The 13,750-nt window shown below is 49.4% G+C and overlaps 1 long non-coding RNA gene across 1 annotated transcript in view; it reads left to right on the top strand.

Moving 5' to 3' along the window:
* The first annotated feature begins 806 nt into the window (after nt 1-806).
* Nucleotides 807-13,750, top strand: part of LOC119972923 — a 31,048-nt gene continuing 18,104 nt past the window's right edge. The window contains exons 1-2 of the long non-coding RNA XR_005462173.1: nt 807-1,668; nt 3,276-3,464. This is a non-coding gene — a long non-coding RNA (uncharacterized LOC119972923). The remainder of the gene's footprint in view (nt 1,669-3,275; nt 3,465-13,750) is intronic.

Here is a 13,750-nt window from a genome sequence, read left to right as displayed (position 1 = left end):
ATCCTCCGCACCTTCAGGGGTTAGGCCGGCGCCGAAGTGGTTTGCGCCCTGCCGGCCGGCATGGAAGGCCTTTGGCGCCTCGCCAGCCGAGCCGAAGGGACTCCGCGCATGCGCGGGAGTGTCAGCGGCTGCTGACGTCATCCCCGCGCATGCACAGGGGGAGTTTAGTGATGGAGGAAATGGGCACCTTCAGGGGGAGAAAACGTGCAGGCTCCGCTCAGACAATGACCCAGCAGGGAATCGAACCTGGGACCCTGGCACTGTGAAGCAACACTGCTAACCACTGTGCTACCGTGCTGCCCAAATGTAATTACCCTTCTTCTAGGATTTTTCAGTGCCCTTCTTATGGGGTCTTTCAGTGCCCTCTTTCTCGGGTCTTTCATTGCCCTTCTTCTGGGGTCTTTCATTGACCTCCTTCTGGGTCTTCTTTTGCCCACTTCTGGAGCCTTCTATTGCTTCCTCTTTGAAATCATACGTTGCCTCTTCCTTGAATTCCTTGTTGTTTATGGACCTTTTTTTGAGAGTTGTCTTCTATCTATGGTCTTTTACAATTTTCTTCTCCATAGCCATTTGTTTCTTCTTGTGGTAGCTGCTTTAAGTGCATTGTTATTTTAAAGGTATTAACTCGTTAAATGCATGACTGCTTTAAGACTGTCATTCTTTTTCACTGAGCTGTCAGCAGCTGCCGCTTTTCTCTCTGTTTTTCCTGCGCTTTTGATGTTTTGGCACTGTTATGTATCTGGGAATACATTCTAACTGGTCTGCGTCACGTGATATGTAGTGATGTCAGTAGTGTTTGTGCGGGCTTTGAGCAGATCACCATCTTAATTGTATTGAACACCCTTAATAAGCCTATTTTTGTGTTTTACAAGAATCCAGAATGTTGGCCCATCCGTACCTTTTCTCTTGGCGGCAACAAAGAAAAATAACAGGAGAGAAAACTGGCGATGAAAACTGAAGCAGGAAAATCACTGGAAAGAAGATTTTCGTTGATTAATTGTGGGATGGCATCGAGAGCATGGGTGATTCTCGAGACTGGTCTCGCACACACACACACAGATGTCGGGTGAAGCACTGACACCGATGTAAATGATTACCGAAAGTTTTCGACAGCAACTGAGAGTAAGAAGATTGACAGTGGGGAAAGACTTGCTTGGGTTGAAGCGAGTGCGGTCTGGGCTGCGGCTCCCGTGCTTGTTGTGAAGCTCTACAGGGTGCGGGGATTTCAAAGTCTGCTGACTCTGCAGGAGCTGCTACTCAGGAGAAAAGTCAAAACGTTCAGGCATCAAAGGGAAAGATTTCTTAGTTACTTGTTTAAGGGAGTGTTGGTGTCATACATTCCACACAGTTGGAAGGGAGGAAGTGCAGACATGGCGGGAGAACATGCGCCATGGATGTATTTGTTGAGGATTATGAAACATAGAATTCATGTGAACAAAGAGTCCAATTGTTTTTAATAACTAATCAGACACCGGAGAACCTAATGTTCTCAACATTTCTCTGCTCAGCCTGTCGTCAAACGTTTATGCTGCAACAGGATCTTGTTCATCCAGCAAAACCAGGACAAGTCCTTCAGTGAATGAATGAAAATTTTACAGGGATATTTTCCTCCTAAACTGTTGTTGATTGCAGAAAGGTTTGGATTCCGCCACCACAGAAAGGAAGAAGGTGAAAACATTTTGTTTATATCATCTTTAAGATCAGCTAGGATATTGTGAATTTGGTACAATGCCTGATGATGCTCTTCGAGACAGGCTGGTTTGTGGGTTACGCAGTTAAGTAATTCAAAGGAAGCTGCTTATTGTAAGTGATTTAACTCTGAAAGCTGCTGTGGAAGTTGCCTCATCCATTGAGCTTGCTAGGCGGCAAGCTTCACAGATAGGGGCTGGAGCAAAGATCCACAAAATGGATACCTCAGGGAACAAGGTTGTAAAGGAGCAACCATGTTTTTCTTAATTCATTTACGTGATGTGGGCGTCACTGATTCAGCCAGCATTTGTTGCCCGACCCTGACTGCCCTTCAGAAGGTGATGGTGAGTTGCCTTCTTGAACCACTGCAGTCCTTCAGTTGTAGGTACACCCACTGTGCTGTTAGGGAGGGAGTTCCAGGATTATGTCCCAGCGACAGCGAAGGAACGGCAATATATTTCCAAGCCAGCATGGTGAGTGACTTGGAGGGGAACCTCCAGGTGGTGGGGTTCCCAGGTATCTTGCCCTTCTAGGTGGTAGCAGTTATGGATTTGAAAGGTGCTGTCTAAGGAACCTTGGTGAGTTATTGCAGTTCATCTTGTAGATGGTACACACGGCTGCCACTGTTCGTCAGTGGTGGAGTGTTTGAATATTTGTAGAAGGAAGAGCAATCAAGTGGGCTGCTTTGTCCTGGATGGTGTCAAGCTTCTTGTTGGAGCTGCACTCATCCAGGCAAGTGGCGAGCATTCCATTACACTCCTGGCTTGTGCCTTGTTGGTGCTGGCCAGACTTTGGGAGGTCGGGAGATGAGTTACTCACCATTGTACATAGGTTGGACACTTAGTGGGGAAATGCTGAAGTAAATCAAATACATGTCAGAACTGTGATACGAAAGGCCACATTTCCAAGCACGTTGGGCTCAGGAAACTCCTACATAATAATAATATAATACCTTTATTAGTGTCACAAGTAGGTTTACGTTAGCACTACAATGAATTCACTGCGAAAATCCCCGAGTTACCACATACCAGCGTCTGTTCGCGTAAACAGAGTTTGGTGACAACATGCTGATCAGTAACTTGCTGAACAGAGAGTGTGCAGAAACTTCTCAAGAGTTTCTACCTTTAGAAGATCTGGAGAGCCACATTTCGAAACAGAGACCAGAGACAGTGACGAGTTCAGATTATGTTTCTGAGGACTTTTTAATGCATAAAATGACAGACACCGAAATAACTACTCAAAAAGTACTATTTACAGAAAGGAATGGGGACACTACTGAAGTCACAAGTAGGCAAGTTCAAGATTGCCGAATTCTTCTCCAGAAGAATAAGGCAGAGACTGTCTAATTCAATTGTACATATGTTCAGAAATAACATATCAGGGATCTTCTGTATGAATTTTAATTGCCTTTGGTGCACTGATGAAGTAAAGAGGGAGGGGTCTTATGTATCTGGAATACATTCAACTGGTTTTGCGTCGCATGATGTGTAGTGGCATCAGCAGAGTGTTTGTGTGGGTTTTGAGTAGACCGCAGTCTTAATTGTATGAGCAACACCCTGAATAAACCTCTCATTGTATTTTACAAGAATCCAGAGTGGGCACCTCCATATCTTGGGCATGATCAATCACCGCGTAACGTCTGGCATGGATCGGAGTCAAATGCAGCAGCCTCACGGGAATCACCTGACTTGCTCGCGAGTAATCATGTGGGCGCTGTTTAATATTCCTTTTTGAAAACATGAAGCTGCCGATGGCTTCTGAGGGGAAGTGAGGAGGTGAGTAGCCATTTCCATTTTACGGCTTGCAGCTCAAGGTCACCGGAGTTGCAGGACCAGTGCTCGTGGGCGGGAGCGACCCCTCAGGATGGTTGGGCTTGGGCGTGGGGGGGCTGAAGTGTTTAAGGTTGGTGGTCATCCCTAGGCTGTGAGTTTGAGGGGCTTTGTGGCTGTGAGGCCTTGAAGCCATCTTTAAAAAATGTGGAGACACATAACACCGGCAGCCACTGCTGCAGCCTGTCTGTCCTTCCAAACTCCCCCAGGACAGAGCCCTGCTGCTACTTCTTTCCTGAAATTCTGTTTCACTCCCTTTGACTGTGAACAGCCTCTAGCTTCACAGCTGAAGGCTATTTCAAACGAGGAATTGTCCCTGTTAGATGTAAGAGCACTTCATGCTCCTGATAGCTCAAATGTCGCCTCAAAGGCACAAGTGCCATGTCTCAGAGGATGATTAGCGCATAACATGCCAAGCAAACTTTGATGTCTGAACAATGTGCCTGAACTCTAGGAGCATCAGCATCATAGATGCAACTGCCAACAATCAAACACTAAAGAGCTGGGCTTCAACACTGGGGATCCTCTCGTGACCAAACGGTTAGTGTGTGGATCAGGGAAGGGCACCTGAGCACGGTTTCCCTAATGTTCCTGGCAGATGTCTGGGGTCTAGGGGTGAGTTTGCAAATCAAGGTTTGCCAGCACAACTGGCTTGTTGGATGGTAATCTGAGAGAAGACTAAACAAGTAAGAGTAGGAGTGGCTTGCGGGAATTGAGTGTCCGAGGATGGAAGCCCTAACTGATAGTCAGTCCATCTCCTTCTCCAGTTCTTTACAAATACCAAAATGAGGGGCATGGATAGAGTGGATGGGCAGGCAGTCTTTCCCAGGATGGAGGGGTCAGTCACCAGGGGGCATAGGTTTAAGGTCCATGGGGCAAATTTTAGAGGAGATGTGCGAGGCAGGTTTTTTACACAGAGGATGGTGAGTGCCTGGAACGCATTGCCAGGAGAGGTTGTGGAAGCAGATACATTAACGGCGTTCAAAAGGCATTTTGAAAAATGCATGGATAGGATGGGTATAGAGGGATACGGCACAAGGAAGTGCAGAGGGTTTTGACAAAGGTTGGTATCATGACTGGTACAGGCTTGGAGGGCAGAAGGGCCTGTTCCTGAGCTGTATTTTTCTTTGTCCTTTGATTGTTGGTGTTGGTCCCACAGTGGCAGCTCCCCAATTGCTGGTGACAGCCCAGGTGGCCAGAAGCTGGAGAAGGCAGCAGCGACAATGTAGGCTGAAGATGGCACCCCATCTGCAGGGGGTCGTCCCCGGTGTCTTAAAGGACCACCTCAGGATGGTGGGGTGACTCATGGGAGAAAAGGAATACCAGCTAATGACATGGCTGATGACACCATTGCGGATGCTTGAGACTGAGGCGGAAACCCATTGCAGCGAGGTCCAAAATGACATCCACACTGTGCATGCACTCTTCTGGTGTAGGTCATGCAGAATGTGCAGAGAAGGCCATTAGCATGGGCACTGGCATCGTGCACTTGGCAATGAAGAATAGGACGGTCATGATGTCAGTCAGTTTTAAGCCCTAATTTGATCTAGTGGTGTCATTTTCAACGTGAATGCTCGAGTTAATGCCCTGTCTCACCCTCGTCTATCTGAAAAGCAGGAAGAACTCGTCTGCAGTTCTATTTAAAGGGAGCGTTAACCACTCGCAGGTTAGTTGCTGATTGACTTCGACTGGCTGTTGGGAGGTAAGTTTATTTCCAGGCGACAAACCAACGTCTGCTAAGAAGAGGACAAAGCCTGTATTTTTGGTGGAGGCAAGGGGTTAATTGGCGAGGGTGGGATCAATCATTCCCGTTATCTAACCTGAGGGTACTGCACATGATTTGAAGTTGAAGTTTACCTCAGTGTGGTGATCCACTGTGTGCACCTGTATTAGGGGATGTAAGGTAGGTCCTGCACTACAGGTTCGCCGGTAGCCCCTGCCGGCTAGCTCCGCCCACAAGGAGCCGTATAAATATGCGTGTCCTCCTCCTGATCAGCCATTTCACCAGCTGCAGCAGGAGGCCACGCATCTGACTGTAATAAAGCCACAGTTGTACCAATCTGAGTCTTTCGTGCAATTGATCGTGCATCAATTTATGACAGTCAGATTTTTCTACATTATGGACATCAGGATCAAAGCAGATCGCCTGCAGCTGGATCTGCACTCGACAGACGCCAGAAAGGACTTTAATCACTGGCTGGCTTGTTTTGAGGCCTACATCAACGCTGCGACCCCCATGCCGACGGAAGCTCAGAAGATCCAAGTTCTATACTCCAGGTTGAGCTCCAGTGTGTTCCCGTTGATCCAGGACACCCCGAGTTACGCGGAAGTGATGGCACTCCTTAAAGAGAACTACGTTCAGAAGACAAACACACTCTTTGCAAGGCATGTACTCGCCACTCGTGTACAACTACCTGGTGAGTCGATCGAAGACTTCTGGCAGGCTCTTATCCCACTCGTACGGGACTGTGACTGTCAGGCCGTCATGGCCACTGAACATTCCAATCTCCTCATGCGTGACGCATTCGTGACGGGGACTGCGTCGGACCTCGTCCGACAATGACTGCTGGAAGGGGCCACGCTCGACCTAGCAGAGATGAAAGCTTTAGCGCTCTCCATGATGATTGCATCTCGCAACGTCCAATCCTACCCTGCTCGCCGCGCGGCCCACCTCTCCTACCCCTCCTGGACCCCGCAAATGACCCCCCCCCACCCCCGGCTGGGGCCTCTCCTACTCAATATGCCTGCACCACCCGCCACACCATGCACCCTGCGGGTCCCCGCTGCTACTTCTACGGCCAGCAGAAGCACCCCCACCAGCGCTGCCCAGCCCGCGCCGCCACTTGCGAATCCTGCAGTAAGAAGGGCCACTTTGCGGCGGTGTGCCAGGCCCGCGCAGTCGCTGCTGTCACGCCCGCAATCGCCCCCTTCCCCCAGCCGATCGCACAATGGCCGCTGCCATCTTCTGCTCCCGGAGCCACGTGCGACCAGTAGGCGCCGCCATCTTGCCCCGTCCCCACAACGTGCGCACCACGGGCGCCGCCATCTTGCCCCGTCCCCACAACGTGCGCACCATGGGTGCCGCCATCTTGCTCCGAACCCGCAACGTGCACTCCATGGATGCTGCCATCTTGCCCCGCCCCTACAACATGCGCTGCATGGGCGCCGCAATCTTCTCCTCAACAGGTCCTCCGGACGCCGCCATTTTGTCTCCCCCACGGGACTGGAATGCTGGATCCAGGTCGCCGACGCTCCCCATCTGAATCCTCGGACGACCACCCGCAGCTTGCCTCTATGACACTGGACCAGTCCCGTCCTCACAACCTGGCCACAACACGCAGTGGGGCAAAATCAAAAATAATAAAATCTTGCGGTGGAGAATCGAGCTCTCCACCTACAATTACGAGATTTTGTATCGCCCCGGCAAGCTCAACGAGCCCCCAGACGCCCTCTCTCTCAAGGTACATGTGCCAGCGCACAAGTAAACCAACTCCGTGCCCTGCACGACAGCCTTTGCCATCCGGGGGTCACTCGATTGTACCACCTCGTCAAAGCCCGAAATCTGCCCTACTCCGTCGAGGAAGTACGGACAGTCACCAGAGACTGCCAGGTCTGTGCTGAGTACAAGCCGCACTTCTACCGGCCGTACCGTGTGCGCCTGGTGAAAGCGTCCCGCCCCTTTGAACGCCTCAGCGTGGATTTCAAAGGGCCCCTCCCCTCCACCGACCGCAACACATATATCCTCAGTGTGGACGGTGAATTTTCCAGGTTCCCCTTCGCCATCCCATGCCCCGATATGACGTCTGCCACCGTCATCAAGGCCCTCAACTCCACCTTCGCTCTGTTCGGTGTCCCCGACTACATCCACAGCGACAGGGGAGCCTCATTCATGAGTGATGAGCTGCGTCAGTTCCTGCTCAGCAGGGGTATCGCCTCCAGCAGGACGACCAGCTATAATCCCCGGGGAAACGGGCAGGTAGAGAGGGAGAACTTGACGGTTTGGAGGGCCATCCAGCTGGCCCTGCAGTCCAAAAACCTCCCAGCCGCTGGCTGGCAGCATGTCCTCCCGGATGCACTGCACTCCATCCGGTCTCTACTGTGCACCGCCACAAATAACACACCCCATGAACGTGTTTTTACCTTCCCTAGGAGGTCCACATCCGGGGTGTCGCTCCCGACTTGGCTTGCAGCTCCACGGCCGGTTCTTCTACGTAGGCATGTCTGACTCCACAAGGCGGACCCCTTGGTGGACAGGGTACGCCTGCTCCACGCCAACCCCCAGTATGCCTATGTGGAGTTCCCCGATGGCCGCCAGGATACGGTCTCACTCAGGGACCTTGCTCCCTCAGGTCCCACTCCCACACACTTTCCCACCCACGCGCCACCCTCCCCTCCCCCGGCGCTCCCAGCATTAGCCCCACTTGGTCCATCTTTCCTTCCCCTGCCCACGCTAGAGGACAAGGAAGATTTCAGCATGCTCCCGGAGTCATCCAACTACTGGCCAGCACCAACACCGCCAGCACCGACATCGTCGACGCCGACACCGCCAGTACCGACATTGCCACCACTGCTACGTCGCTCCCAGCGAACCATCAAACCACCGGACAGACTTAACCTCTGACAGGCACCAGACTACAAGATGGACATATATTTTCCCCCCTCCCCTCTGTAAATTATTTGTAAATCTGTATATAGTTCCACGCCACCCCCGCCGGACTCATTTTTAACAGGTGGTGAATGTGGTGATCCACTGTGTGCACCTCTTTAGGGTATCTAAGGTAGGACCTGCACTACAGATTCGCCAGTAGCCTCTGCCGGCTAGCTCTGCCCACAAGGAGCCGTATAAATATGCATGACCTCCTCCAGATCAACCATTTCGCCAGCTGCAGCAGGAGGCCACGCATCTCGCTGTAACAAAGCCACAGTTGTACCAATCTGAGTCTTTCGTGCAATTGATCGTGCATCACTCAGATAAGCCAGCAAATTCCTGATGGGTGAAGAGGTGTTGTGCAAGATGCAGGAGTGGGATGCAACCCTCGTAAATCTTAGCACTGAGCGGTGTGATTGTAGACTGCTGATACCGGAGCGAGGGCTGGGAGAAGGCAGGCTGCAGAACTACGCTGAGGTTTGGCTGTTTTATTTCAAACTGGGCAGCACAGTAGCACAAGTGGCTAGCACAGTGGCTTCACAGCGCCAGGGTCCCAGGTTCGATTCCCCATAGGATCACTGTCTGTGCGTAATCTGTATGTTCTCCCCGTGCCTGCGTGGGTTTCCTACGGGTGCTCCGGTTTCCTCCCACAGTCCAAAGACGAGCAGGTTAGGTGGATTGGCCATACTAAATTCCCCTTAGTGTCCAACAAGGTTAGGAGGGGTTATTGTGTTACAGGGATAGGGTTGAAGTGAGGGTTTCAGTGGGTGAGTGCAGACTCAATGGGCGAATGGCCTCCCTCTGCACTGTATGTTCTATGTTCTTTGCTGTCGTTAGCGGGATGATTCCAAAGTATGCATTTTCCGAAGCATTTTTGTCTTGGCGATGGTGGATGGGGGGTCCTCCTAGGTTGGCAGAAACCCTTGCGCCAGCTCTGATTCTCACACCCTCCCCAAGCACTGAAATGAAAATTGAGGGTTTGTTTGCGTATTCAATTATCGGAAACTAGAGGATTGCTCACAATCTTCATTGGTTGGCCTTCTACTTTTGAAGCCAGATTAAATTAAAGTCTCTCACATGAGAAGCAAAATATAGAGAGTGAAAAACCTTTTAAAATAAATTTGGAAAGTTGATCAATTGAAAGATGGCAAAACCTATTTGACTTGGATTACATTAATTTCCAGCTGCTCTTCTTATAAATGTTTAGTTTCCTTAAGTAAGCAACTTATCAAAGCCAAGAGCTCAAAACAAATTCAATCTCTTTGCTGCTTGTCTAATGGGATTTCTCTCCGAACAAATTCGATTCTCTTTGAAGTTTATTTTTTTGTGGCAGGATATTTTTGAGCCTTCCATCTTACCCCATTTGTGAGGGAAATATTCAGCAGGCCATTTTTTACATGCACACACCCCAAGTTTTAATAAAAGCTTAATTTCATCACAGCCAGAACATCTCCAGCAAGAGCCTTTCTTTCTGAGACGCCACACTATTATCTTTAGAACCCTCCAAGACGCTATCCTTGGCTTCCTCATCAACATGTTCTGCCTCTGTGACGTTAGATGCTGACTTAGGGCTAACACCCACATGTATTCAGATGACAGTTAGCTCTACTTTTACACCTGATTTTCCACCGCTTCTTTATTGCCAGACTACGAATGGACTGCCAGTCTTGGATAAGCTGAGGTTTCCTCCATCAACAAACCAGAAACTCCAAAACCATCAATTTGATATCCTCTTTCCTCTTCCCTGTTACACTCAAGCTGAGTGTGGGATACATAGAACATACAATAGAGAACATACAGTGCAGACGGAGGCCACTCGGCCCATCGAGTCTGCACCGACCCACTTAAGGCCTCACTTCCACCCTATCCCTGTAACCCAATAACTGAAAACCTTTTTTTTTTGGACACAATCAGTAAGAATGAACGCAATCAGTAAGAATGAACACCAACACCTCCTCCACAATAGTCCTCAATACCGGGGACCCGCAAGGCTGCGTACTTAGCCCCCTACTCTACTCCCTGTACACACACTGACTGCATGGCAAAACTTGGTTCCAACTCCATCTACAAGTTTGCTGACGATACGACCATAGTGGGCCGGATCTCGAATAACGACGAGTCAGAATACAGGAGGGAGATAGAGAACCTGGTGGAGTGGTGTAATGACAACAATCTCTCCCTCAATGCCAGCAAAACTAAAGAGCTGGTCATTGACTTCAGGAAGCAAAGTACTGTACACACCCCTGTCAGCATCAACGGGGCCGAGGTGGAGATGGTTAGCAGTTTCAAATTCCTAGGGGTGCACATCACCAAAAATCTGTCCTGGTCCACTCACGTTGACGCTATCAGCAAGAAAGCACAACAGCGCCTATATTTCCTCAGGAAACTAAGGAAATTTGGCATGTCCACATTAACCCTTACCAACTTTTACAGATGCACCTTAGAAAGCATCCTATCGGGCTGCATCACAACCTGATATGGCAACTGCTCGGCCCAGGACCGCAAGGAACTTCAGAGAGTCGTGAATGCCGCCCAGTCCATCACACAAACTTTCCTCCCATCCATGGACTCCATCTACACCTCCAGCTGCCTGGGGAAAGTGGGCAGCATAATCAAGGATCCCTCCCACCCGGCTTACTCACTTTTCCAACTTCTTCCATCGGGCAGGAGATACAGAAGTCTGAGAACATGGACGAACAGACTCAAAAACAGCTTCTTCCCCACTGTCACCAGACTCCTAAATGACCCTCTTATGGACTGACCTCATTAACACTACACCCTGTATGCTTCATCCGATGCCAATGCTTATGTAGTTACATTGTATATCTTGTGTTGCCCTATTATGTATTTTCTTGAATTTTGTTTAATTCCCTTTTCTTCCCATGTACTGAATGATCTGTTGAGCTGCTTGCAGAAAAATACTTGTCACTGTACCTCGGTACACGTGACAATAAACAAATCCAATCCAACCCAATCCAATCTAAGGGCAATTTAACATGGCCAATCCACCTAACATGCATGTCTTTGGATTGTGGGAGGAAACCGGAGCACCCGCAGGAAACCAGGCAGACACGGGGAGAATGATGAATGACAAGTTGGTCTAGTGTTTGGGTTGGTGGTCAGGACATGAAGAGAATTCCCTATTTTTCTTCAGGAAGTGACAGTTGGATCTTTAGTATCGCATCGTATTTGATCTGTGCCCACAGAGGCTGTCTATTTCCACCTCCACGAAATTGCCATCCTCCACCCTTACCATCTGCTCCGGAAACTCTCATTTATGCCCAGTCCCCTCCTGATGCAATTCATCTCACCCACTCCTGGCTGGCATTGCGTCTTCTCCCCTGTGTGTCTCAGCTCATTGACAATTATGCTACCCATATCTTTTCCCAACATTAGCTGCAATTTAAAAAGTCAAATGAGACTCTGATGAGTTTTGGGATATCCTATGCAATCGAGCCTAATACTCCAGTGTTGTACTGAGGAACTGCAGCCCTGTTGAAGGTGTTCTCTTTCAGATTAAATGTTCAATCAAAGCCCCACTTACCCACTCAGGTGGATGTAAAAGATCCCATGGCACTTTCAAAGAAGAGCAGGGCAGCTTTTCCTGGTTTCCTGACCAGTATTCATCCTTCAATCAACATCTCTAAAGCAGATTAAGGGCCAAGTTTTAAAGCCCCCTTCCCCACCGTCCCGCTGGTGGGTGGGGTAGGGTGTGACCCATATTCTCATGCTGGTTTTCCTGCCACCCTCTTGCTCACTGATCATTGACCACTTAAAGGAAATTTCCCACTCAGCCTCAAATTATAGGTTGGTGGGAGTAGTTTAGGGGCAGGGAGGAAGCCTGGAAGATCACCTCCCATGGGCCTTAGGCAGGAAGGGGACGTGCTTTTACCTCAAGGGTTGCTTTTCCACATTGGGTGTTCCCCCGTTCCCCCACCTACCAGTTCTGCCCCACCGCTACCTCCCCCATTAGCCTCCACATCAAGACCCCAAACGCCCCCAGCCTCAGCTACTCTGTGACTCCCCACCAAACTCCTTCTCTGACACTTATGTGGTTCTGGACTCCAGGTGTTAGAATCTAGGGACTGCTTATCATCCTGTTTGGTGCCCATGGGACTACAGAGCTGCAGTCCAATTAAATTGTCCGCTTTCTGAGGTGGAACCTCCTCCCTGGTTAAAAGCCTGAAGTGTTTTTTGAATAGAATCCCTACAGTGCAGAAGGAGGCCATTCGACCCATTGAGACTACACTGGCCCTCCGAAGGAGCACCTTATCTAGGCCCATTCATCACCTTATCAGCAACTAAGAAATATGTGAAAATAGAACATAGAACATAGAACGATACAGCGCAGTACAGGCCCTTCGGCCCTCGATGTTGCACCGACATGGAAAAAAACTAAAGGCCATCTAACCTACACTATGCCCTTATCATCCATATGCTTATCCAATAAATTTTTAAATGCCCTCAATGTTGGACAGTTCACTACTGTTGCAGGTAGGTCATTCCACGGCCTCACCACTCTTTGCGTAAAATAGAACTAGGTTATGTCAACTTGGAAGGACAGATAGCCAAGTTTTGTAAACCACAGACTGAATGTAGCTGCTTTATGCCAAGGTAAATGGATTGTGGTTTTGGAAATCAGATAACTGATGAAAAAAGACCACTAACCTGATTACACATGTCACTGCAACCATTGACATGCCTGAGTCAACAAAAATGTTACAGCTTTGTGTGGAGCTCACACCACAGGAAGATAAGATTTTTTTCAGCGTAGGAAATGGGCAAAGGCAAGATTGAGTGGTGCCATTATTGCAGCACTGCAGCGCTATGTGTTTCATTATATCAGTGTTCTTCAAACTTTTTTTCCGGGGACCCAATTTTACCATCCGACCAACCTACTCGGCCGACCTTCGCGACCCAGGCCGGCCGAATGAGCGACCCACCATTTTCTCTTACCTTGTTTGCTGCTGAAAAAAATGGAGGAAATGGTTTTGGGTCCCTTTGGCCCTCGTACACGCTCCTCCAATGGAACCTGTTGGATGAAGGTGAAGCCTTCCGGTGTCGGAAAGTATGGAATCTCCATCTGTCCGAAGTTCTGCATTTTTTTCCTGTAAAATGTTATCAAATAAAACCCCGTGTTTTTCAAAGCCGGCTGCTGCGCGGGGATTTGTGCGATCGGGATCACCGTGTAGGATGGCTCCGCGACCCTCCCGACACCCGCCCGCGACCTACCTGCGGGTTGCGCCCCCGACTCTAGAAGAACACTGCATTATATGTCTGCTTCTGTAATCAAGTGCCAGACCAGGCCACTTTAGAGAGTATTATGAGTTAACCAGGTATGTCGCAAGTAAGCTAGACCAGTAAGGATGAGCTTTGTGTTGGGATAATATTCAACACAATGGGCTTTTGTTATATAAATTGATATAGGATCGACAGTGCTATTCCGGGCTTCACAAATTGGGCCTCCCTTCTTTTCTCTCCCTGTTTGTGTTCGACTCAGGACCTTCATCCCCTCACCGTTTTACCTGATTTCCCGGCCGAATTGCTGCAGTCCCTGCTGTCAGGATTTCCACACCAGGGGGCA

Source organism: Scyliorhinus canicula, chromosome 10 (genome assembly GCF_902713615.1).
Source record: "Scyliorhinus canicula chromosome 10, sScyCan1.1, whole genome shotgun sequence".
In the NCBI taxonomy this organism is placed as follows: Eukaryota; Metazoa; Chordata; class Chondrichthyes; order Carcharhiniformes; family Scyliorhinidae; genus Scyliorhinus; species Scyliorhinus canicula.
The sequence above is the reverse complement of the archived record's forward strand: the minus strand, read 5'-3'. Positions and strand labels throughout refer to the sequence as shown.